This window comes from Cryptomeria japonica, chromosome 4 (genome assembly GCF_030272615.1).
Source record: "Cryptomeria japonica chromosome 4, Sugi_1.0, whole genome shotgun sequence".
Taxonomy (NCBI): Eukaryota; Viridiplantae; Streptophyta; class Pinopsida; order Cupressales; family Cupressaceae; genus Cryptomeria; species Cryptomeria japonica.
Genome location: NC_081408.1, coordinates 391,625,730 through 391,650,648, shown reverse-complemented (window position 1 = coordinate 391,650,648; position 24,919 = coordinate 391,625,730).

Below are 24,919 nucleotides of genomic sequence, written 5' to 3'. Positions count from 1 at the left end.
CACAAATAAGCATGGGGATCACCCTCTTTGGTTCTGCAGAGCCTAAAGTGCAGAAGGATCTCACATCCTTATCATTGTTGGTCTAAGTCTGAATAATATTTAACAGTTGGAAGTGGCTTTCCATAGATATTTTCAGGAGAAAACAACTGGGTCCCAACCTTTGAGTCAATGTAAACACTTTTTTGGGCACCAACAAAAAATGGCGACTCTACTGAGGAGATAAATGATAGAGTCTCTGGTTAAAGAGTTATGGTTTAAAATACAGTAGAAGTTTTCATAATATCTCTGTGATTTGACGGTTGAGCCCGCGGTTCTGTATTTTGTTTCATGTTTTCCTGTGAAAAAGGTGTTCTACATTTTTGTGAGAAAGATATTCTGGTTTATGAACAAGGTTCACAGATTTCTTTTAAGAATTATCAAGTAGTATATTATTTGATATCCCAAAGTAATTTGGGTGGCGACTGTGATGTTTTTACGCCAGTGCGTATATATTTGAACAATTATAACAAATCTTTGAAGGACTCTGCTACTATGAGTAAAGCAAAGAACACCATAGGTTACATGAGGTTGCATCCTAAAGAAAAGTTGGAAGAGCTTAGGGAGCTCCGTAGAGATAGGGAACAAGAAGAAATGCAGATACAAGCCACGCTCCCTCATCATGGAAGCCCTTGCATAAGAATGCAAGTAAGTCACAATTAAACTCTATTCCTAAGGTTCATTCATCATCTTCCAAAAGTTCTGAAACAGATAGTTTAGGATTTTTCAATTCTTTATTTGATACACCTATACAAGAAAAAATGCAACCATAAAGAAAAGAATGCACTCAAGTTCAATATTCAGAGAAGGCAAGAGGTCAAAGTAGAAGTCGAAGTCATCAAAGCAAGAATTCTATTGGTGTACCTCCTCCTCCAGGTCTCATAGCATATTTTCCTCGTAATTACGAATTAGTACGAGAATAAGATGATGTGAACTTGACTGATTAAGATGACACTTCTGGATCTAAAATAACTTTGCCACATCCAGAAGAAATTTTTGGAGATATAGATACATTGAAAAGAGAAATCCAAGAAAAGATAGATCTCAGAAGTAAGGGAGAAAAATAAAAAATTGAGGTTATTAGAGTTGTGATAGAAAGAGATGGTCTAATAAGACAGATAGCAACACTCAAAGCCTTGGCACAAAAAAATGATAAGCCTAGTGTTGAGGGCCTTATTCTAAGAGAGATTGTAGATAAGAAATTTGAAAATATCATAAGGGAAAAGGCTAAAAATAATATGGATAACCAAAGGTTAGCTGATCTTAGCTAGCCAAGTATTTAGGTTCCTAAAATAAACTTTTATAAGGGTAAATAGAAAGTGTCTGCTGTTAAGATAAATGATAGGAAGTCTTCGACTATTCTAGATTTAAGCCTAAAGTTATCCCAAATTGACATTGAGATAGAAACAGTTAGGATAGAAAATGAAACTCTTGCAAAAGCATTGAAGAGAGTTGAGATGGAAGCCTCAAATGCAAAGATGAAAAGGAAAATTGATTTCCTTAAGTTGTCAACTCTGAATAGTGCTTCATTTATTGTTGGTCCATCCAAAAATCAGGTTATTTCTGGTGCAACGCCAAATTTCATTACGAGTGTTCCATCTTAAAATGACCAAAGTGCTCAGAACATTGGGATTCCGCTTATTGGATAGAAAAGTCAGGTAACTACTCAAAATAGTAGTCACCCCCAATGTCCTAAAGATTTTAACATAGCTATAGGGGTTAACATTGGAACAGATGCTACTACAGCTAATACTATAACAAGTGTTGCAGGACAAGCTACAACAGGGCAATTTCAAAGAAGACCTATCCATCTAGAGAGGTATAGGCAATTACATTTTGATGGGATCCCAGGATATCCCAATATTATCCCAAATGACTTAAGGGATAAATTTAGTAAATTCATAGGTAATAATGCTATAACTGGCGAGGAACACCTAAGGGAATTCACTGACAAGTTGAATGATTATGTGGTGGAGCATGAAGATTAGGTTATTAAATTATTTGTATAGTCCCGGACACAGGATGCTAGGGATTGGTATAGGGGATTGCCAACTGGAAGTATTAGTTCCTATGAGGAATCTGAGAGTTTTTTAAGGAGAAGTATGGTGAAAAAATAAACCCTAGTTTCATGTTAAACGAGTTCAATAACATCAAGAAGTCATTGAACAAGGATGTCTTTGATTTCAGAAAGCTATGCATAAGTTGTTTCAAGTGTTAAGGTTGGATGAGAATGTTTGTCTGACTACATATATGAATGAATTTGATGCGAAAATGGCATATATACTTAGAGACAAGGATCCTCAAACTTTGAGAGATGCATTTAGAATAGCTATAAATGTGGAAGGAAATAGAAGAGCTTCGGGTAAGCTCAGAAGAAGAGAGGATCCTAGATTTTCTAAAGGTGCCAAAGATAAAATTGAAAATTTTTTAGGTACAAAACCTAAAGAAGAAGAAAGATGGGACAAGGTACTTAATACTTTGAAGGATTTAAAATTGACTATGGCAAAAAATGACAAGAATTTTGTACCAGAAAAGCCATAGTTCAATAAATTCAATAGACCACTAAGATTGCAAGATTACCCTTACAATACAAATTGGAAGGATGGAAAGCCTTTCCAATAGAAAAAAGGTAAACAAGAACAGAAAACCCCTGACCCATTATAGAAACATATAGTGAACATGGTGGATGATACTCCATGGTGTGTTACTTGTCAATCACCTCATTCACCTAAATATTGTGTCGTAGAATAATTTATTTTTGCTAAGGATGAGACACATGAAGAAGAGGAAGAAACCTTTGAAGGTGACAATGTTGACTGTCTTATGATTTCTTCCTATCTTGGAGAACCAGAATATTCTCTGATATTGAGACTCAAGATTTTGATATAGATAATCAAAGGAAAATAAATAAATAAACATATCATCAACAGGTTTTTCTGATGAGGAATTATCTGTTGATGACCGAATGTGCAATGTTGAATAAGGTGAGTGTTTTGTGTCCTTGAGAAGACCCTCAAATGAAGAGATTGCTAAAATAATATCTGCTATGGTAGCTCAGGTAAAAAGCAATTATCAATTGAGATACAAGGTTGTATGTGAAGATCAGGGAAAGCCTTCAGGTCTATTTGTCAAAGAATTGAAAAATAAAGGACAAGAGGTCAAGGAGGATAAATCAATGAAAGAAGCAATCAAAATTAAGGAGGTCAAGAGAAAGGAGTGGGCTAAGAAAGAAGAGGTTGTGAAACCTATTGAAAAAATTTCTCCACTTAAGATGAAAGCGAAGATGGTTGAAAAGTCCGTTTCACCCATTGAAGGATACTCATAGAAGGCTCAAAATATTGAAGGCAACATACCCAAGAAATATGAAGAACTATGAGGTATGTCACTTGAGCTACCAAATTACACGCCTATGGATATGCTTCAGTTATTTTCTCAGATTACAGTTAAGGTTCCTTTGCAAGAGATATTAAGAATTGAAGAGCATAGGAAGAAAGCCATGACTTGGGTCAAAGGTACTTCCCATTCTGTTGAAATTGAGAATAAGAATATATCTCATAATATAAAGGAATGAGTGATTATAAATGAAACAAAGGATAAAGAATTAGAGGGAATGGTTTCCCAGATTCCCCAAATTTATCTTGAAGATATAGTAGGGGAGAGCCCTGACAATGTAGATCCTTTCTTTCTAAGTGTTATTATAAATGGAGAAGTATTGAAGAATTGTATGATTGATTCTGGGGCCTCAAATAATGTCATGCCAGTAAGGATAATGCAGTCCATGGGTTTGAAAGTAGATACTCCCCACGAAATATGTTGTGTTATGGATTCAAGAGAAGTACCTATGATAGGAACTATAAAGGCCCTACCTTATAAACTTGCTGGTTTCCCTGAAAAAGAATTTGTTATGAGTGTCCCAGTTGTGGATATTCCACCTCATTATGGGATGCTATTATCAAGGAAATGGAGTGCCTCTATGGGTGGAAGTTTGCAATGTGACCTGTCTTATGCTAATTTTTGCATTGATGGTAAAATTGTAAAGGTCAAAAGATAATCCATGGTACCATATATGATGGTACATACAATAGAATTTGATGAGGATATGACTTGTTTTGTAGACACAGAGATAAATGCATTCAGGGTTGAAGACTCTCCACTAAAGAAAAAGGAACAACTTGCATTATTGGATGAATAAGTAGAAATATCATCAGAAGATGATGATTTGTGGACCATGTATTTTGATGCAGCTAGTTCTAAGGAGGTTGCAGGAGCAGGTTTGTTGTTCATATCACCCCATGGAGAAAATTTTAATTTTTCTTTTACTTTGTCCTTTGCATGTACAAATAATGTAGCAGAGTATGAAGCATTGTTGCTTGGTATAAAGTTATCTGAAAAACATGGGAGAAAGAATCTCAAGGTGGTTGGAGACTCTGAGTTAGTCATATCCCAAATCAGATCTAAATATGCGTCAAAAAACAAAAGGCTGAAACAATATAGAAATATTGTATGGGACCAAATTGAGAACTTTGATGCATTTGGTATTAAATGGAAAGAGAGAATTCATAACAGAATGGGTGATCTCCTGGCAAATATAGCTCTAAGGCCAGAGGACATCACTTTTGGTAGAATCTCAAAGATTGAGATTCAGACAAGGCCTTTAGTCCCTGATAACATTGAAAACTGGCAGGTTTTTAATGATGATGATGATATTTTAAGATTTCTACGTTATGTTGATGAATATGAAAATTAGGAGATTGATTTCAGTACTTTTGAGGCAAATAGGGGATGAAAGGGAAATGGTCTTTGGGAAGGAAGTGATTCAATTGAAGACAAATAAAATTCCTAGAGGTTTTGTTGTTTTAGAAAGGGTGTTTGATAGTCAAGATAAAGCTAAGGTTGTTACTACTGCCCTAAGAAAGGTATATGTTGGAAAGAAAATGTCACCCAGGGTTATAAAAATGTTAATTGATTTATTGAGAAAATACAAGCATATTTTTTCTTGGTCGTATGATGATTTGAAAGCTTACAGGGAAGATTTATTTCAACATGAGATTCCTTTGAAAGAAAATGCCAAGCCTTTTAGGCAAAAACTGAGGTCTATTAATCCAACATTAGTACCTAAAATGCAAGAGGAGTTAGTCAAGCTGAGAGATGCAGGGATTATAAGACCTATCAGACATTCATCATGGGTGTTTAACTTTGTGCCTATCAGAAAAAAGAATGGAGATATTAGACTATGTGTTGATTTCAGAAATCTGAATATATCTTCATTAAAAGATAATTATCCATTGCCAAATATGGAAGCAATGTTACAAAGGGTAATGAGATGTGAGATTTTATCCATGATGGATGGATTTTGAGGTTATAACCAAGTGATGGTTAAAGAGTCAGAACAATAGAAAACAACATTTACTACACCTTGGGGAACCTATATTTATATAAGAATGCCTTTTGGTCTAACAAATGCAAGAGCATCATTTTAAAGAGCCATGGTTATGATATTATAAATGTATTCTTAGTGGTATATGAGGATGATTTAACAGCTTATTCCAAGAAGGAAAGTGGTCACTGTGGTTTTTAACAGAGCTGTTGAATATTGGATATCCTTAAACCCAAAAAAATGTGCTTTTGGTGTAACTGAAGGTAAGTTGCTAGGTCATATTGTTTCAAAAGATGGTGTGAGAATTGACCCAAAGTGGCTGATAGCGATAGACAAAGTCCCTCAACCTAGAATAGTGAATGGTATCCAATCTTTTTTGGGGCAGATAAATTTTTTAAGAAGGTTTGTCACTAATTTTTCTAAAATTTGTAGACCTATATCCAAAATGTTAAAGAAAGGTGCAAAAATAAAATGGAACGAGGAGCCAGTCAAGGCATTCCAAGAGATTAAACAGGCTATTAAAAATGCACCTGTTCTTAAAAAACCTGATTGTGGCAAACCTATGCAGATATTTTCATTTGCATCTTTTCATACTATTGTTGTTGTATTGTTGCAAAAGAATTTAGAAGGTTTCGAACAAGCTATTTTTTTAGTAAATCTTTGCAAGCTGCAGAATTGAAGTATGTTTTAAATGAAAAACAAGCTTATGCACTAGTGAAGGCTTTTAAAGCTTTTAGGAGTTACTTGATGGGAGCAACAATGGTTGCATATGTGCCTAGTGCTGCAATTAAAGATACTTTCACACAACAGGAAGTGTCTAGAAGAAGATGTCGATGGATAAACAAGATCTAGGAATTCAATATTGATATCCAAATCACTAAATTAGTGAGAGGATTAGGATTGGAAAATTTAATGGCCTAGAGTAATTTGGATGCCAATCAAATAAATATTATGGAAGGAGAGAATAGGTCGTGCATCTGTGATATGGATGGTTGCAAATGGTATGATGATATCATATATTATTTGCAGAGGATGAAATGTCTTGAAGATGTGACTGATAATAAACAGAGGACATTAAAATTACATTCTATTAAATATGCTATTGCAAATGGGAAGCTCTGGTAGAGGAACAATGATGGTGTCATGTTAAAGTGTGTGGACTAGGATCAAGCTTAGAAGTTGTTGTCTGAACTACATAGTGAAGTTTGTGGAGGGCATTATATGGCTAAAACAAATGCACACAAAGTATTAAGAGTTGGGTTCTGGTGGCTGACAATTTTCAAAGATGCACATCAACTAGTTAAGAAATGTGACCCATGCCAAAGATTTTTCAAGAGAATTAAAATTTTTAGGAAATTTGCCACTAAGACCTGTAAATGTGCAAGCTCCATTTCAGCAGTGGGGTATAGATTTCATTGGAGAAATAGCATGTAAATCAAGTAGTGGCTATTCTTAGATTTTAGTAGCCACCGACTATTTCACTAAGTGGGTTGAAGTTGTACCCATTGAAAAAGAAACAAGTAAGGTCGTAATTGATTTCCTTACACACAATATATTGAGCAGATTTGGATGCCCAGAGAGGATAGTCTTTGATAATGCAATGAGTTTTAGGTTAGAATAATATGAAGAATTCTGCAATAAATATGGTATCCAGATTTCTTATTCACCACCTTACCACCCACAAGGAAATGGGCAAGTTGAATCCAGTAACAAAAGTTTGATGAAGATTATTAAATGAATCCTAGAAAAGAATAAAAAGGCTTGGGATTCAAAGTTGAGATTAGTTGTTTGGGCAGACAAGGTAACAATCAAGAAAGCAATTGGATGTGCACCTTTTGATTTGGTGTATGGTATACATGCAAGGTTACCCCAAAATAATATGATGGAGATGTATAAATTTGTCTAAACTTATAACAATGATATAGATGATGATATGCAGTTGAGAATTGAGGCTTTAATGGAATTAGACAAAGCTAGAAGAGAAGCAAGTACTAGAAATACAAAGTTACAGATACAGGTTAAAAACCTGTATGACAAAAGAACAACTGCAAGGATTTTTTAGGTTAATGATTTAATTTTGATGTGGAATTCCAGAATAGAAGATAAAGGAAAACATGGAAAGTTTGATGCCATTTGGATAGGGAATATCTAATTCAAAGTAAATGGGGAGAAGATTCTTATATTCTTCAAGATATACATGGTGATAACCTTGAATTGCTTGTTCATGGACAATTCTTGAAGATCTAGTTTTCTTGAAAGTAGTTATTTTCCATGAGAATTAGTTAGGCTTGCTTTGGTAGTGTAGTTTCTTTTATGTTGAAGTTACCCTATCCAGGTAATTTCTTTTTGGTCTGCCCTGTAATTGGTATGCTTCACCCAAAGATCTTGGTTTCTCATCTCATTTCTATGAAATAAACATCCCCAACTAGAGCCACTGATAGGACCTAAAACTATGTCTTGCAAAATTTGGTTGTCCTAGTTTTGTTTTTGTCCTTGGTCAAGTTATCAGGGTTTAGGGCTATAGGGGTTGTGCCTTTTATGATTAAATCTTGGTATGAAAGTAAGTTTTTGGTCTCTAATATATTTTGTTGTTACTTTTTCTCACTTAAGGCCGAAGGTTCCACTTTCGTTCGCGGGGCCATTTTTATTCCCTAAAAAAAGTGATGATCAACCGGTTTGTGAAATAATAATTTCCCCAAGTCAAGTGCATAACATTCCTATTATCGGTCTCCTTTTAAATATTTATGCCCGCATTTGTATATTCCTAAGTCCAAAAAATCTTAAATACTCTGACTGTTTGCTAAAGATAGGATAAATCCAACAACCAATGCTCCTCGTGATCAAAGATGCGAGGATTTTAATGACCGTGGCATCACGAGATTATGTCGTGTGTTATCGGTGGAAACCGGTAGGGTTAGCAGTCTAACCAGTTGAAAGCATTGTGTTACCAGTTCCCAAGCGGTAAAGGCCGAGTTACTAACAATCCCATCAATTTGCGCATGCTCAGAATGAATGGAGATGTTTAATCCTGAGGTAAAAGGTGCTCAATTTTTAAGTTAAGGAAGAGTCTATAGGTAGTATACTAGGTGATAAAGTTTGAATAGATCAAACGACCCTCGTATTCCCGCAATAAAATTTGCAAGGTGGTTATGGACCATGACATCATGGGATGATGCCACGTGTCTTGGGTTGGCTAGGAAGACCTGCGGTGGGGTTGCTGACGGAGTTTCACAGAAAGATGAGGTGTTGTTGTTTAGTCCCGATTTGGTGGGGCCATTGATACAGATGAAAGGTCAAGTGCTGAGTTGAAAAGAGACGATTGTTGATTGGCCAACTTGGAGGATGATCAACGGCCAGTTTTCAAACTTTTTAAATATAAAGTTATGAGCCATTGTTTTGCTCGCACAAATATTAATGGCGGACGAGACATTTTCATCCTTTACCAGGAAACAATTAAAAGACTCTTATAAGGTTTTTCATTTGTGAAATATTTCATAGCGATCTTGAAGAATTTCCTCATGTTGAAGGAGACTGAATCGACTCTTTTCATCTCTAGTGAAAATTAAAAGCAATAAGTTTATCTGAGCTCTTAATATGTTCTTGAAACAAATTGATATTACAAATTGTGTGTGAGGTTGCAAGAAGAGAATTCAATTTGTTCTAGGGTTAAGATACTAAGACAAAAAATAGTGAAATTTGTTTGAATTACTCTGGTAATTTAAAACTCTTGTAATAGCCCTAGTTTTCTTTCCCAAATTTGGAAATATAGTATTAAGCCCTAGTTGCAAAAGATAGGTCCCTCATGAAAACATTCAGGGCAAGTGGATTATATGAAAATAAATATTTATGATTATTTCTTGGACCACTTAAAGCCCTCTACAAATGATAAGCAGTAGGGGCAGAGGTTTGTGGATGAAAAAACCCTAGGGGAAGGGTTAACTGACAAAGCATTCTGCTTGGAAGATGATAATATGCCGGCAATTGGATTAGAGATTTTCAAATTATGGTATGGACAAAGGAAATTAAATTCCCCATTATCTAGTCCTTGGCAGTATGATCTGGGTAATTTAGTAGTACCAGGTGTTTTTATGGATGTCAATTTACTCAAGGATGTTGCAGATAGATATGACCCAATTTCAAGGGTTATTAGGGGAAATGATGGAGAGATTCTATTAACCATCAGAAGGGAGATATTTCAAGAAATCTTTGACTTATATGAACCATCCCCTAGCATGGTACCAGTAGATTTAAATGAACAAAAGGTAGAGTATTACAAGATGAAGGAATTCATTAGAAAGAATTCCCTTCTAGTGCATTTATCCAGAGTGGGAAGTACAACATACCATATCGGCCCTAGTTCAGAGGAGTTGTTTTCAATTGGTGCTTTCGCTACCTATTTCCAAGCTACTTTATTTTTTCTATGCCAAATATTGGGTTTTAGTTCCATTACAGTAATGCCGCCTGATTTTATGTACATGGCTATGCAGATATAACATCCGGATTTTACAATAGTTTTTTATTTTTCCCCTTACATTGAGGAAAAGATTCATGAGGGGTTATTAGACATTAAGAATCAAGTTGCTGGTGTTAAATTCTCCTGGTATTCTTTACTCATGCATATGTTCCTTTCAAGGAATGCAGATTATTTTGAGGGTACCATGAACCTCAGAAGGACAATAGATAACCAGGAGATTCCAATATAGCTTTGGAGCATAAACATGTCATAGGATAGGCAAGAGGCTAGTTGTATAAGGTTTTATAACAACTTTACTTCTAGATTAAGAGAAAGGTTGACAGTGAATCCACCAAGGATTCCTAAGGAATCACATGATTTTGTGAGACCCAAGGAGAGGGTGCCTCTTTCTAGGATTGAACATAATTGGGGGGATTTTATCCCGTACTCTGTAAGTATTGTAAGCAAAATTTATGGCTTTTCTAGACAGCCTCATGTACTTCCCTTCAATGTTCCTCTGAGAATGGGTTTTGCTAAGGTGATGTGGTAAATTGGATGTATTCAAGATAAAGATTTAAAAGGAAAAGGAAAAGGAAAAGGGACATTCTTCCTGGATTACACCATTATCTCTTACTTTGTGATTATAAAGGGAGGACATGAGCATTTCAACAAATTCTTTGCTCCATATCATTTGCGGGTAAGTATAGATAGAAACAATGATCCTGAGGGTTTTTACAACAATTTTAGAAGAAGGATCAAAGGATCTTTGTTGCCCCATGTGCATAATTTTTCCCGAGGACTTAATCAGGAATGAATTTGACCCCATGATGCAAGAATGGAGAAAAGAGAAGTGGATAATTTTTAGAAAATTATGGGCTGCTATTCAGAAGATGGATCCAAAATATGATCCATTAAAGGAATTTTCCCCATTCCATGCCAAGATTGAATTTGTTATGAAATTTTTTGATGAATTGATGAAGATCTTAAGGGAGAAGCTAGCCAGACTTGAAGAAGTTCATGGCCAGAAAAAATTAAGCTCACAACCTCCTATATCCTAGAGAGCAAGTTGTGTGATAGCCAAGAGGCTTGTTCAGGAATCTCCTCACAAAAGAGTTAGAGAAGAGGCAAGTGAGGAAGAAGATAGTAGAAATGATAGTGAGAGATTGATAAGGAGAAAGGGTAAGAAGATGATGAGTTTAGAGCCTTTCCCCAAGATACAAACTAAGCCTCTTCAATGAATCAGGGTCATTGATCTTCAAGATTCTGACATAAGTCCTTTGCCATCAACTGTATCTTTTTCACCAGTAAGGCAAGATGAGGAACATGTGGAGGAAGATAGGTTTGTTCCAACGAGTGTAGAAATATAGATTGGTATTCTTGTATTGCCTCCTAATTTGGAATTAGATCTTACTCCCTTGGACATTCAAGGTAAAGACTTCAAAGATGCAAGAAAGGAGACATGTGACAATTTCCTTGAGGATGATGCTTTTGTAAGAAGCCTAGCATATTTGTAGTTAGTATGGAAGACAAAGGTTGAGGGTAGGAAAATTGTAAGTCAAGCTAGAGTCTTGATATTGCCAGAATGGGATATAGTAGATGTAGCGGCATTTGACACAATTAGGAAATTAAAGGAAGAAGAAGCAGGGTTAGCATTAAGAGGATCAAAATTTGCAGATGATTATGCAACCTTGGCCATATGGGCACTAGAGGAAGGACCTAGGAAGCCTGGCATCAATGATTTAAACCCCAACTTGAGGGGAAGCTTAATTATAAAGAGAGCAGATGACACATCAAGTGTAGAGGCTAAAAATTTAAATGTTGATGTTGCTAAGCTGGCACATGAGAGTGCAAAAAAGGAAGCTTCAGAGAAGACTAAGCTGATGAAGAAGTTTGACAAGATTTTTAATGATTATAATGCATCTCAGAAAAGATGTGTGGAGTTGCAAACGAGAGTGCAACTCCTTGAGCAAGGACAAATAAAGGTTTCCTATCCTGCACTTAATGGACTATCTGAGCCATCAACATCCAAGTCGCCACCTATGGTCCAAGGAGGAGAAGCAGCTCAATTAAATACAAGTACTAATATCCTTGGCATGGTATTAGTCCCACATGATGATGATGATGATGATGATGATGAGCCTGATACTACAAGATCAACTGAACCAAATGAGTCTCAGCTATTAGAGAAGATTGTTAAATTAGAAAGTAAATTAAAAGAATCAGAAAAATAATCACCCGAGGAGCAGAAGGATATAGTTAGCTCAGTGCTAACTCATTTGAATGAGAAAATTGAAAGAAGGTTAAACAATATTAATGCCTTATATTCTTTACTTTTTGATGCTATTCAAAAGTTTAATGATGATAAAGAAGTGACAATTCCCCTATTTACAAAGTGGTTACAAAGGGGAAATGAGCTTAGAATGATGAAGCCCAAATTCTGGAAGAAAATATAGAAATAAAGGTAAGGGAATTGATGAAGACTTTTAGAGAATTAGAAAAAACTTTTTAGCCAGATATTGAAGATAGAGAAGGGGCAGTTAAGCCTTTGCAGTTTTGGAAGGAAGAGGTAGAGAAAGTCATCAACACCCAGGTAGAAATGATTTGTGATGGGATAAATATGGATATGTTGGAGGATAGTATGGATAAAATAATTGCTACAGGAATATTTTTTGAAACTTTTGAAAGAGAGGCAAACCAAGTAGCTGTTAAGTATATTCCATATAGCGAAAAGCTAATGAAGTAATGAATTTCAATTGGCCATCTGATGAAGATTATAGTACATGGAGTGGCATGTATCTGAATGATGAATAGAAAGTTGTAAATAGTTTGCATAACTATTTTTGTTTTCTAGTGGCAGATATTTTGGAACCTCTAAGACAGGATGGGGGTAAGTTCCATCATGAGTTTTGAAGAAGGCGACCACATATTTTGATCCAGTATAATCAAGTCTAAGAATGATTGTTTTGTATAACAAAATGCGGTTATGTATAGTCATTCCAAGATGACAGGTGTCTCCTCTAGGCCGAAGCTTGTTTGCTCCCTTGCTTTTATAAAAGGGAATTCAGGGCTATGAGACGGCGTTCAGAATTTTGGTCCCTTAAGTGTTTTGAATTTCTATTTCCAAATAGCAAAGTCTAGGTGAAACAAAAGGATTGTAAAAGGTCATTTTACAGAGTGAAAAATAGAAAGAGTCTCATTTCTATAATTTTTGTAGGTTCTTGAAGGAGTTATGTATGGATTGTGTTCTTACAGAGACAACAAAATTAATAAATAAATATATGATTCAAACCCATTTCTCTCCAGTGTATTGTTCTATCATGTTTTGAATGCATATCATCAAGGATTTTATCATTCATTGCACTGTTGTGGTGTATGTAATTTTTTGTTCATGCTTTGGTCTGAGAGGTCAATTAAATTCTTGAATGAAATTGCGGAGTGATAGGGATCTTTACAAGGATTTTGATAAGTTGTTTTGGGTGGAGATTACAAATACGATGTATTGAAAGGCAATATTATCTCTGGTTATATGATGTTAGATAAATTATGTTAGAAGTACAATCTAATGGAGTATGAATTCATGTACCTAATGGGAAAAGACACTGATCATAGTTAAGTGAATGCCTGGGTATTTATTTATTGTTCGAAATCACCACTGGTTTGCTATAACTTGTTGAATATCAGAATATTTTCATTTTATATGAATGTTGTCATGTGTATTAGTCATCTCATCCTCCAAGCGGGTTGAGGATCACTAAGGAATTTTCAATTCCTGAGAATTCTCCCTTATTGTTGAGTCTTTTTATGAGATTATTTGCTTTGTGAGTGTGGCGTAAAATCACAAATAAGCATTAGGATCACCTCCTTGGTTCTGCAGAGCCTAAAGTGCAGAAGGATCTCGCATCCTTATCATTGTGGGTCCAAGTTTGAAGAATATTTAATAGTTGGAAGTGGCTTTCCATAGATATTTTCAGGAGAAAACAACTGGGTCTCAACCTTTGAGTCAGTGTAAACACTTTTTTGGGCACCAACAAAAAATGGCGACTCTACTGAGGAGATAAATGATAGAGTCTCTGGTTAAAGAGTTCTGGTTTAAAATACAGTAGAAGTTTTCATAATATCTCTGTGATTTGACGGTTGAGCCCACGGTTCTATATTTTGTTTCATGTTTTCCTATGAAAAAGGTGTTCTACATTTTTGTGAGAAAGATATTCTGGTTTATGAACAACATTCACAGATTTCTCTTAAGAATTATCAAGTAGTGTATTATTTGATATCCCAAAGTAATTTGGGTGGCAACTCTGATGTTTTTATGCTAGTGTGTATATATTTGAATAATTATAACAAATCTTTGAAGGAATCTACTACTATGAGTAAAGCAAAGAACACCATAGGTTACATGAGGTTGCATCCTAAAGAAAAGTTGGAAGAGCTTAGGGAGATCCGTAGAGATAGGGAACAAGAAGAAATGTAGATACAAGCCCCGCTCCCTCATCATGGAAGCCCAAGCATAAGAATGAAAGTAAGTCACAATTAAACTATGTTCGTAAGGTTCATGCATCATCTTCCAAAACATCTGAATTAGATATTTTAGGATTTTTCAATTCTTTATTTGATACACCTATACAAGAAGAAATGCAACCACAAAGAAAAGAATGCACTCAAGTTCAATATTCAGAGAAGGCAAGAGGTTGGAGTAAAAGTAGAAGTCATAAAAGTGAGAATGCTATTGGTGTACCTCCTCCTCCAGGTCTCATAGAAATTTTTTCTTGTAGTTATGAATCAGTACGAGAACAAAATGATGTGAACTTGATTGATTTAGATGACACTTCAGGATTTGAAATAACTTTTCTAGATCCAGAAGAAGTTTTTGGAGATATAGTTACATTGAGAAGAGAAATCCATGAATAGATAGATCTCAAGAGTAAGAGAGAAAAGGAAAAAGAATCTAAGGTTATTAGAGTTGTGATAGAAAGAGATGGTCTGCTAAGACAATTAGCAACACTCAAAGCCTTGGTGCAAGAAAATGATAAGCCTAGTGTTGAGGGCCCTGTTCTAAGAGATATTGTAGATAAGAAATCTAAAAACATCATAAGGGAAAAGGCTAAAAATAATATGGATAACCAAAGGTTAGCTGATCATATCTAGCCAAGTATTCAGGTTCCTAAAATAGACTTGGATAAGGGAAAGCAAAAAGTGTCTGTTGTTAAGATAGATGATAGGAAGTCTTCGACTATTCCAGATTTAAGCCTAAAGTTATCCCAAACTGACATTGAGCTAGAAACAACCAGGATAGAAAATGAAACTCTTGCAAAAGAGTTGAGGAGAGTTGAGATGGAAGTCTCAAATGTAGAGATGAAAAGGAAAATTGATTTCCTTAAGTTGTCAACTTTGAATAGTGCTTCATTTATTGCTGGTCCCTCCAAAACTCAGGCTATTTTAAGTGCAACACCAAATGTTATTACAAGTGTTCCATCTCAAAATGACCAAAATACTCAAAACACTAGGATTCCGCTTATTGGACAGAAAAGTCAGGTAACTACTCAAAATAGTAGTCACCCCCAATGTCCTAAAGATTTTAACACAACTGCAGGGTTTAACATTGGAATAGATGCTACTGTAGCTAATACTATAACAAGTGTTGCATGACGAGCTGCAATAGGGAAATTTCAAAGAAGAGCTATCCATCTAGAGAGGTATAGGCAATTATATTTTGATGGGATCCCAGAATATCCCAATATTATCCCAAATGACTTAAGGGATAAATTTAGTAAATTCACAGGTAATAATGCTATAATTGGTGAGGAACACCTAAGGGCGTTCACTGACAAGTTGAATGATTATGAGGTGGAACATGAAGACATGGTTATGAAATTATTTGTACAATCCCTGAAAGAGGATGTTAGGGATTGGTATAGGAGATTGCCAACTGCAATTATTAGTTCCTGTAAGGAATTTGAGAGATTTTTCAAGGAGCATTATGGTGACAAAACAAACCCCAGTTTCATGTTAAATGAGTTCAATAACATCAAGAAGTCATTGAACGAGGATGTGTTTGATTTCAATATCAGATTTCAAAAAGCTATGCATAAGTTGTTTCAAGTGTTAAGGTTGGATGACAATGTTTGTCTGACTACATATATGAATTCATTTGATGCGAAAATGGCATATATACTTAGAGACAAGGATCCTCAAACTCTGAGAGATGCATTTAGAATAGATATAAATGTGGAATGAAATAGAAGAGCTTCGGGTAAGCTCGGAAGAAGAGAGGATCCTAGATTTTCCAAAGGTGCCAAAGATAAAATTGAAGTCTTTAGGTACAAAACCTAAAGAAGAAGAAATATGGGACAAGGTACTTAATACTTTGAAGGATTTACAATTGACTGTGGCAAAAAATGACAAGAAAATTGTACCAGAAAAGCCACAGTTCAATAAATTCAATAGACCACTAAGATTGCAAGATTACCCTTATAATACAAATTGGAAGGAAAGCCTTTCCAACAAGAAAAGGGTAAACAAGAACAACAGACCCCTGACCCATTACAAAAACATACAGTGAACATGGTGGATGATAATCCTTGGTGTGTTGCCTGTCAATCACCTCATTCACCTAAATATTGTGTCATAACACAATTTATTTCTGCTAAGAATGAGGTACTTGAAGAAGAGGAAGAAACCTTTGAAGGTGATAATGTTGACTGTCTTATGATTTCTTCCTGTCTTGGAGAAGCAGAATATTCTTCTGATATTGAGACTCAAGATTTTGATATAGATAATCAAAGGCAAATAAATGAAATATATCATCAACAGGTTTTCTCTGGTGAGGAATTATTTGTTGATGACCAAATGTGCAATGTTGAACAAGGTGAGTTATCTGTGTCCTTGCGAAGACCCTCAAATGAAGAGATTACTAAAATAATAGCTGCTATGGTAGCTCAGGTAAAAAGAAATTATCAATTGAGAAACAAGGTTGTAGGTGAAGATCAGGGTGAACCTTTGGGCCTATTTGTCAAATAATTGAAAAATAAAGGAAAAGAGGTCAAGGAGGATAAATCAGTAAAAGAAGCAATTAAAATTAAGGAGGTCAAGAGAAAGGGGTGGGCTAAGAAAGAAGAGGTTGTGAAACCTATTGAAAAAATTTCTCCACTTAAGAGGAAAGCGATGATGGTTGAAAAGTTTGCTCCACCCATTGAAGGAGACTCACAGAAGGCTCAAAATATTGAAGCAAACATACCCAAGAAATATGAAGAACTATCAGGTATGTCACTTGAACTACCAAATTACATGCCTGTGGATATGATTTAGTTACTTTCTTAGATTATAGTTAAGGTTCCTTTACAAGAGATGTTAAGAATTGAAGAGCATAGGGAGAAAGCCATGGCTTGGGTCAAAGGTACTTCCCATTCTGTTGAAATTGAGAATAAGAATATATCTCATAATATAAAGGAATGAGTGATTAGAAATGAAACAAAGGATAAAGAATTAGAGGGAATGGTTTCCCAGATTCCCCAAATTTATCTTGAAGATATAGTAGGGGAGAGCCCTGACAATGTAGATCCTTTCTTTCTAAGTGTTATTATAAATGGAGGAGTATTGAAGAATTGTATGATTGATTCTGGGGCCTCAAATAATGTCATGGCAATAAGGATAATTCAGTTCATACATTTGAAAGTAGATACTCCCCATGAAAGATGTTGTGCTATGGATTCAAGAGAAGTACCTATGATAGGAACTATAAAGGCACTACCTTATAAACTTGTTACTTTCCTTGAAAAATAATTAGTTATGAGTGTCCTAGTTGTGGATATTCCACCTCATTATGGGATGCTATTATCAAGGAAATGGAGTGCCTCTATGGGTGGAAGTTTACAATGTGACCTCTCTTATGCTAATCTTTGTATTGATGGTAAAAATGTAAAGGTCAAAAGAGAATCCAGGGTACCATATATGATGGTACATACATTATAATCTCATGAGGATATGACTTGTTTTGTAGACACAAAGATAAATGCATTCAGGGTTGAAGACTCTCCACTAAAGAAAAAGGAACAACCTGCATTATTGGATGAAGAAGTAGAAAAGTCCTCAGGAGATGATGATTTGTGGAACATGCATTTTGATGGAGCCAGTTCTAAGGAGGGCTCAATAGTAGGTGTGTTGTTCATATCACCCCATGGAGAAACTTTTAAGTTTTGTTTTACTTTGTCCTTTGCATATACAAATAATGTAGCAGAATATGAAGCGTTGTTGCTTGGTCTAAAGTTATCTAAAAAACATGGGATAAAGAATCTCAAGGTGTTTGGAGACTCTGAGTTAGTCATATCACAAATCAGATCTAAATATGCATCAAAAAATAGAACGATGAAACAATATAGAAATGTTGTATGGGACCAAATTGAGAACTTTGATGCATTTGGTATTGAATGAAAAGAGAGAAGTCATAACAGAATGGCTGATCTCCTAGCAAATATTAAGGCCAAAGGACATCACTTTTGTTGGAATCTCAAAGATTGAGATTTAGACAAGGCCTTCAGTCCCTGATAACATTAAAAACTGGTAGGTTTTTAATGATGATGATGATTATATTTTAAGATTTCTACATTGTGTAGATGAATATGAAAATCAAGAGATTGCTTTCAGTACTTTTGTGCAAATAGAGGATGATAAGGAAACAGTCTTTGGGAAGGAATTGATTCAATTGAAGATAAATAAAATTCCCAGAGGTTTGGTTGTTTTAGAAATGGTGTTTGATAGTCAAGATTAAGCTAAGGTTGTTACTACTACCCCACTCCCTGAAGATTTAGAAGAAGTTAACCTTGGGACAGAAGAAGCTCCAAGAAAGGTATATGTTGGAAAGAAAATGTCACCCAGGATTAGAAAAATGTTAATTGATTTATTGAGAAAATACAAGCATAATTTTTATTGGTCGTATGATGATTTGAAAGCTTACAGGGAAGATTTATTTCAACATGAGATTCCTTTGAAATAAAATGTCAAGCCTTTTAGGCAAAAACAAAGGTCTAGTAATCCAACATTAGCACCTAATATGAAAGAGGAGCTAGTCAAGCTAAGAGATGCTGGGATTATAATACCTATCAAACATTCATCATGGGTGTCTAACTTGGTGCCTGTTAGAAAAAAGAATGGAGATATCAGACTATGTGTTGATTTCAGAAATCTGAATATATCTTCAGTAAAAGATAATTATCCATTGCCAAATATGGAAGCAATGTAAAAAAGGGTAACAGGCTGTGAGCTTTTATCCATGATGGATGGATTTTGAGGTTATAACCAAGTGATGATTTAAGAGTCCAAACAATACAAAAGAAAATTTACTACACCTTGGGGAACCTATGTTTATATAAGAATGCCTTTTGGTCTAACTAATGCAGGAGCAACATTTCAAAGAGCCATGGATGTTGCATTTTCTGATATTATAAATGTATTCTTAGTGGTATATCAAGATGATTTAACAAATTATTCCAAGAAGGAAAGTGATCACTGTGGTCACCTTGAAAAAAAATTTAACAGAGCTGTTGAATATGGGATATCCTTAAACCCAAAAAAAGTACTTTTAGGGTAACTGAAGGTAAGTTGCTGGGTCACATTGTTTCAAAAGATGGTGTGAAAATTGACCCAAATAGGGTGATAGTGATATACAAAGTCCCTCAGCCTAGAAAAATGAAAGGTATCCAATCTTTCTTTGGGCAGATAAATTTTTTAAGAAGGTTTGTCACTAATTTTGCTGAAATTTGTAGACCTATATCCAAAATGTTAAAAAAAGGTGGAAAAATAGAATGGAATGAGGATCCAGTCAAGGCATTCTAAGAGATTAAATAGGCTATTAAAAATGCACCCAGTCTTAAAACAATGCAAAAGTTGTCAAGGTGTCACTAAAAAGTTGTAATGCAACACTGCATAAAATGTTGTCAAATTATACATTTCGGTCTTAGGGGCAGTTGGAATAGTTATAAAACCATGAGAGGCTATAAAATCCATCATTTATTCGGATTAATTGTGTGTGACTGAGTTGGAGGAAATTCTTGTTAGACTAGATCAAATAAAGCCTCTGACTGTCACTTAATTCTGCAGGGTTGTGATAAATATAGGGTTGTATATCAGTTTTAAAGTAAAAATTCCATTTAATTATTTGTTGGATAAATAGGAAGGAAGTGTATTGCTATAAAGTATGTATTAGAAAATGTTTTTGATGAAGATTCAATGAGAAAATTGATATTTTGTTCAATACTTTTAACTGTTGTTTTTGACAGTCATGATTATTTGCTGCTTTAGCTGTTTTTCCTAATAAGATTTGGATTGAATCCAGCCCCTAAATACCTATTTGAGGTTGTAGAATGAAGAGTTATCTTTAATTCAAAATAGGTTTGAAGGTCATCCATGGATTATAAAGAAAGTTCTAATGGTTTTTTGTCTAAACTGTCATAAAACCCTTGTTGACATGGTTGCAACAAAAGAATTGATTATAACTCTTAATGTAACCGCTCAAGTTTCTTCATATTTTGGATTCTAAGAGTCAATTCAATTCTCTTTCATATGAAGTTGGTTTCATGTTGAATTCTTTGTAAATTAATCATTGCTAATTTTATTCTATTAGATGACACAATAAAAAGGTTTCTCTTTTTTTAAAACTTAAATATTTTTCATCAACTTGCCAAAACCAAGCTTCTTTTTTAGCCAAGAAAACTATCTAAATAAAATTGTCTTCATAATTGAAGAGAGTCTAAGTTTAAGTAACATTTCAACTTCTATATAACTAGTTCTAAGAAGACTTTCGTAATTGCAATATCCTTTTGCATATTTTGTGAAGGTTACGCACCGAAGTTTCGATAGCTCGACTTTTTTGGGTGTGAAGAAAGACCGTGTTAGAAAATATCAACGAAGAACAAAATAAGGAGACAATTGCTAGATTGTGGTCTAACTTGAAAAGAAACGGTGATGAAAAATGTTATTGTCCCTGCAAGATTTGTAAGGGATTAAAGACTAGAAGACTTCTAATAAAAATGACTAAGAAACATTGTAGGCAGCATGGTCACATTGAAGGGGGACATGATTATCATCCATTGGTAAGTTGTTCATTATATCATTTTAACAATTTATATACATAAGAAATCACTTCATGATGAGATCATGATCATGGTTTATTTATGTTGATCATTTTTATATAGGTAGAGCTCCCCAGGGCACATGATATGGACCAACACAACCCAGAGAATATGTTTTTCGAAGTGGAGGAACACGGAGGTGTGAATATTGAAGCTGAAGATAATGATCCCATGGAAGATGATGATCATGCGCCAGAAAATACAATTGAAGATGATTATACAAATACATTGATCCATGACACATTTAGTATAGGCGCAACCGATCATGATGATCAAAATGACTTTGATGTTGTTCATGATTTACCTATACTTGAGACGGCATACGAGCCCCTTTATGAAGGATCCCAAACAACTCTTCTCTCTGTTGTATTGTTGTTGGTGAATTTCAAGGTTAAGAATGGTTTATCCAATATAAAAATCTCATGTATGTTAAGGTATGTCGTATATGTCATTATAGTTAATAAAGGGTGAATCATGTACCATTAATATTCTTTATATTAACAAATTAATATTCTATAGATCGATAGGTGAGTTTTTGTACCACCATCAAATATTCTACCTCGCTCATATCGAGAATTATCTTCCATTCTGAAAGATATTGGAATGGAGTATCAAGCAATAGATGCTTGTCCCAATGATCATATTATATACCATAAACAACATGAATTTGCAACAGAATACCCTAAATGTCATAGTAGTAGATATCGAACATATCAAATAACAAAAAAGGTGCCTCACAAGGTTCTTCGTTATATTCCCATTATTCCACGTATGCAACGATTATTTAGGTGCACTAGCTTGGCATAATTTATGGATTACCATGCACAAAATACAAGTCGAGATGATATTATTTGAATGCCTGTGGATGGCTCAACATTTATGGATATAGAGGAAAAGTGGCCACACTTTAAAGAAGAACCTTGCAATCTCAAACTTTCATTGGCAGCGAATGGTGTCAATCCATTTGGAGAGATGAGATCTGTTTACTCGATGTGGCCAGTTTTTGTTATCAACAATAACATTCCTCCATGGATGTCAATAAAGATGGAGCACATAATGTTGGTGATGATTGTTCCAGTTATTTTATCATTTAATAGTCATCTACATTTAATTATAAATATTGCAGTAAAATGGTCATAATAATTATGTATTGTTTTTGTTCATTCAACTAAGTACCAAGTTAAAGATATAAATGTATATATTGAGCCTCTTATCGATGAGTTGCTAGAGTTATGGAATGGTGTCACTATGTACGAAATATCTTGACCAATAGGACAAAGACAATTTCATTTCCATGTAATGCTTCTATGGACAACACATGATGCCCTAGGGCTAACACATTTTTGTGGTATGTTACAATGTTCAAGTTGTGCATTATAATTATAATTATAAAAATTAACATATTTAATCCAATTATACATTATCTTGTAGGTCTTCAAACAAAAGGAAAATTTGCATGCCCAGTTTGTGGTCCAAAGATGAAATCCCATCATTCAAAAATTTTAGGAAAGCAAGTGTTTGATGAGTATAGGCACTTCCTCCACAGAAATCACAAGTATTGAAATACTGAAAAAAATATTTTCAATGGGAAAGAAGAGACTACATCAAATCCACGAAGAATGACACCTTGCCTATGTAAGTTGGAATATAATAGAATTAATCATCAAGGTAATGGCATTCCATCTAATGGTTTATGTTTGGAATTTATATTTTTCTATTGTGTTTTGTTTACTGATGATGTAATTGATGATCGTGAAGATCATCAAGGCAATAATGACCACCTTCTAAAGGGACTAAAATGTTATCCGAGATAATTTAGTAGGTTGCCCTACTATGAGAAGCTACAAATTATGCATTTTTTTGATACTATGCATATTGGAAAGAATATAATAGAGACATTATGGAAAAAATTGGAGGGAAGGGATGACAAAGAAAAAATTGTCAAAATTTGTAGTGACATTCAGGAATCCATTCATGCAATAAAAAATTTCATTCAATCAAATAGCAATGGAGACTAGATTAATATAAGTGCCCTTCCTTGGCTATTAACGGACCAACAAAGCAATTATATAAAAGAAGTCATACGAAAAATTCGATTTCCCACAGGATTTGCTGTGAACATAAACAATCTCATATCAAAGAAAAGTGAATTTGGGCCAGGGATGAAAACACATGATTGGCATACCTTCATTAAGGTAATTCATGTTCTTGTGTATTTACTAAATATTTGTATACTACACATGTACTTTTCATTGTATTATGTTACAAAACAATGAAAAGATCATTTGATAATTGTTGTAGTACGTTCTACCTCTATCTCTCCCAGACAACTTTGACAATAATGTCAAGCAAGTCATATATGATCTTGGAAAATACATGAGGTAAGTAGTGATCTTTGTTCAATTTGTTGTATACATAATATATTTGCGATTTGTTTTACTTGTTATGTAATATATTGTATATTATTTTGTAAAGTCTCGTTTATATATTTTTGCGTCTTGAATCTCTTCTAGGTGGTTGTCATCTAAAGAAATCCATAAAGAAGATATTAAATATCAAAAGAGAAAAATTCCTTATTTAATGTGTGAAATGCAAAAGTGTCTACCTTTAACTTTTTTCAATGCACAAGAATAGTACCTCATACACCAAGTTGAGGAGATTGAATTGTGTGGACCTGTACACACTAGGTCAATGTGGATGATTGAGAGGCACTTGAAATTTTTTAAGGCTTTGGTTCGACAAAGAGCACATCCTGAGGGTTCTATGGTGGAGGGATATATGGTATACTAGACTATGGTGTACATTTTTGAATATCTTCCTAAGTTTGCAACAGAGATCCATGTAGATCGTATTTGGGATCCCAACCCCATTAACAAATTTGAAGGGGAGTACTTGATGGGGAGAGGTAGATTGAGGAAAGTAAGAGGTAATTATAAGATTTTATTGTAATTAATTAATTTTTAATCTTCTAAATAAATTGGTTGTAAGTCATCTATTAATTATTTGTATAGTTGGTCGGGAGTGGGATGCGCTACATTTGTATATTGCAAACAATCTTGATTGGATGATAGTGTGCATTGAACGATGTCAACATTCTGGTCACACATTAACATGGGAAGGTGTGGCTTCATTGGTTAAAAAAGTTCATCGTAGTGGAGATTCCAATGTTACACAAAGGGAAATTGATTTAGCATATGGTTTCAGAGATAAATAGGTATGTATAATTTTATTAATCACCCGTATGTTTACCAACTCACGGTGCAATAATTTTAACATGTTAGACATATTGTAGGTCAAACACCACAAGGCTATGTGCTACAAAGGTCATAAATTCCGCATCAAAAAGTTGGATGACATGAAGAAAACTTGTGATTCTGGGATAATTGCAATCTTTGAGGTGACCAATATTTCATCTAGAAATGGAATACATCCTCAAGAGTCTCAAAATCGATACTATGGCATTTTAGATGATATACTTGAGTGTGACTTTAATTCCTTCAAATTAGTTATGTTCGTCGTCAAATGGTATAGGCTATGACTCAATAAAAATGATCCTGATAGAACTATTATTGAACATGATAATAGATTTACAATAGTTAATACAAGGTTGTTTGAGCCAGTTGGGGATGAGCCCTATGTTCTTCCAAGCCAATGTTAGCAGGTATTTTACTCAGAGTTTCCACATAAACCGGGTTGGTCATTTGTTGTTAGACATGATCCAAGAGGAAGGCTGATAAAGTATAATGAGATGGAAGAAGAAGATACCGAAGAAGTAGAAGAAGAAGAAGATGATGATGATGATGCAGCTGCTGCTACTGATGATGATGATGATGATGATGATGATGACGATGACGATGACGATGACGATGACGATGAGGATGACGATGACGATGACGATGACGATGACGATGACGATGACGATGACAATGA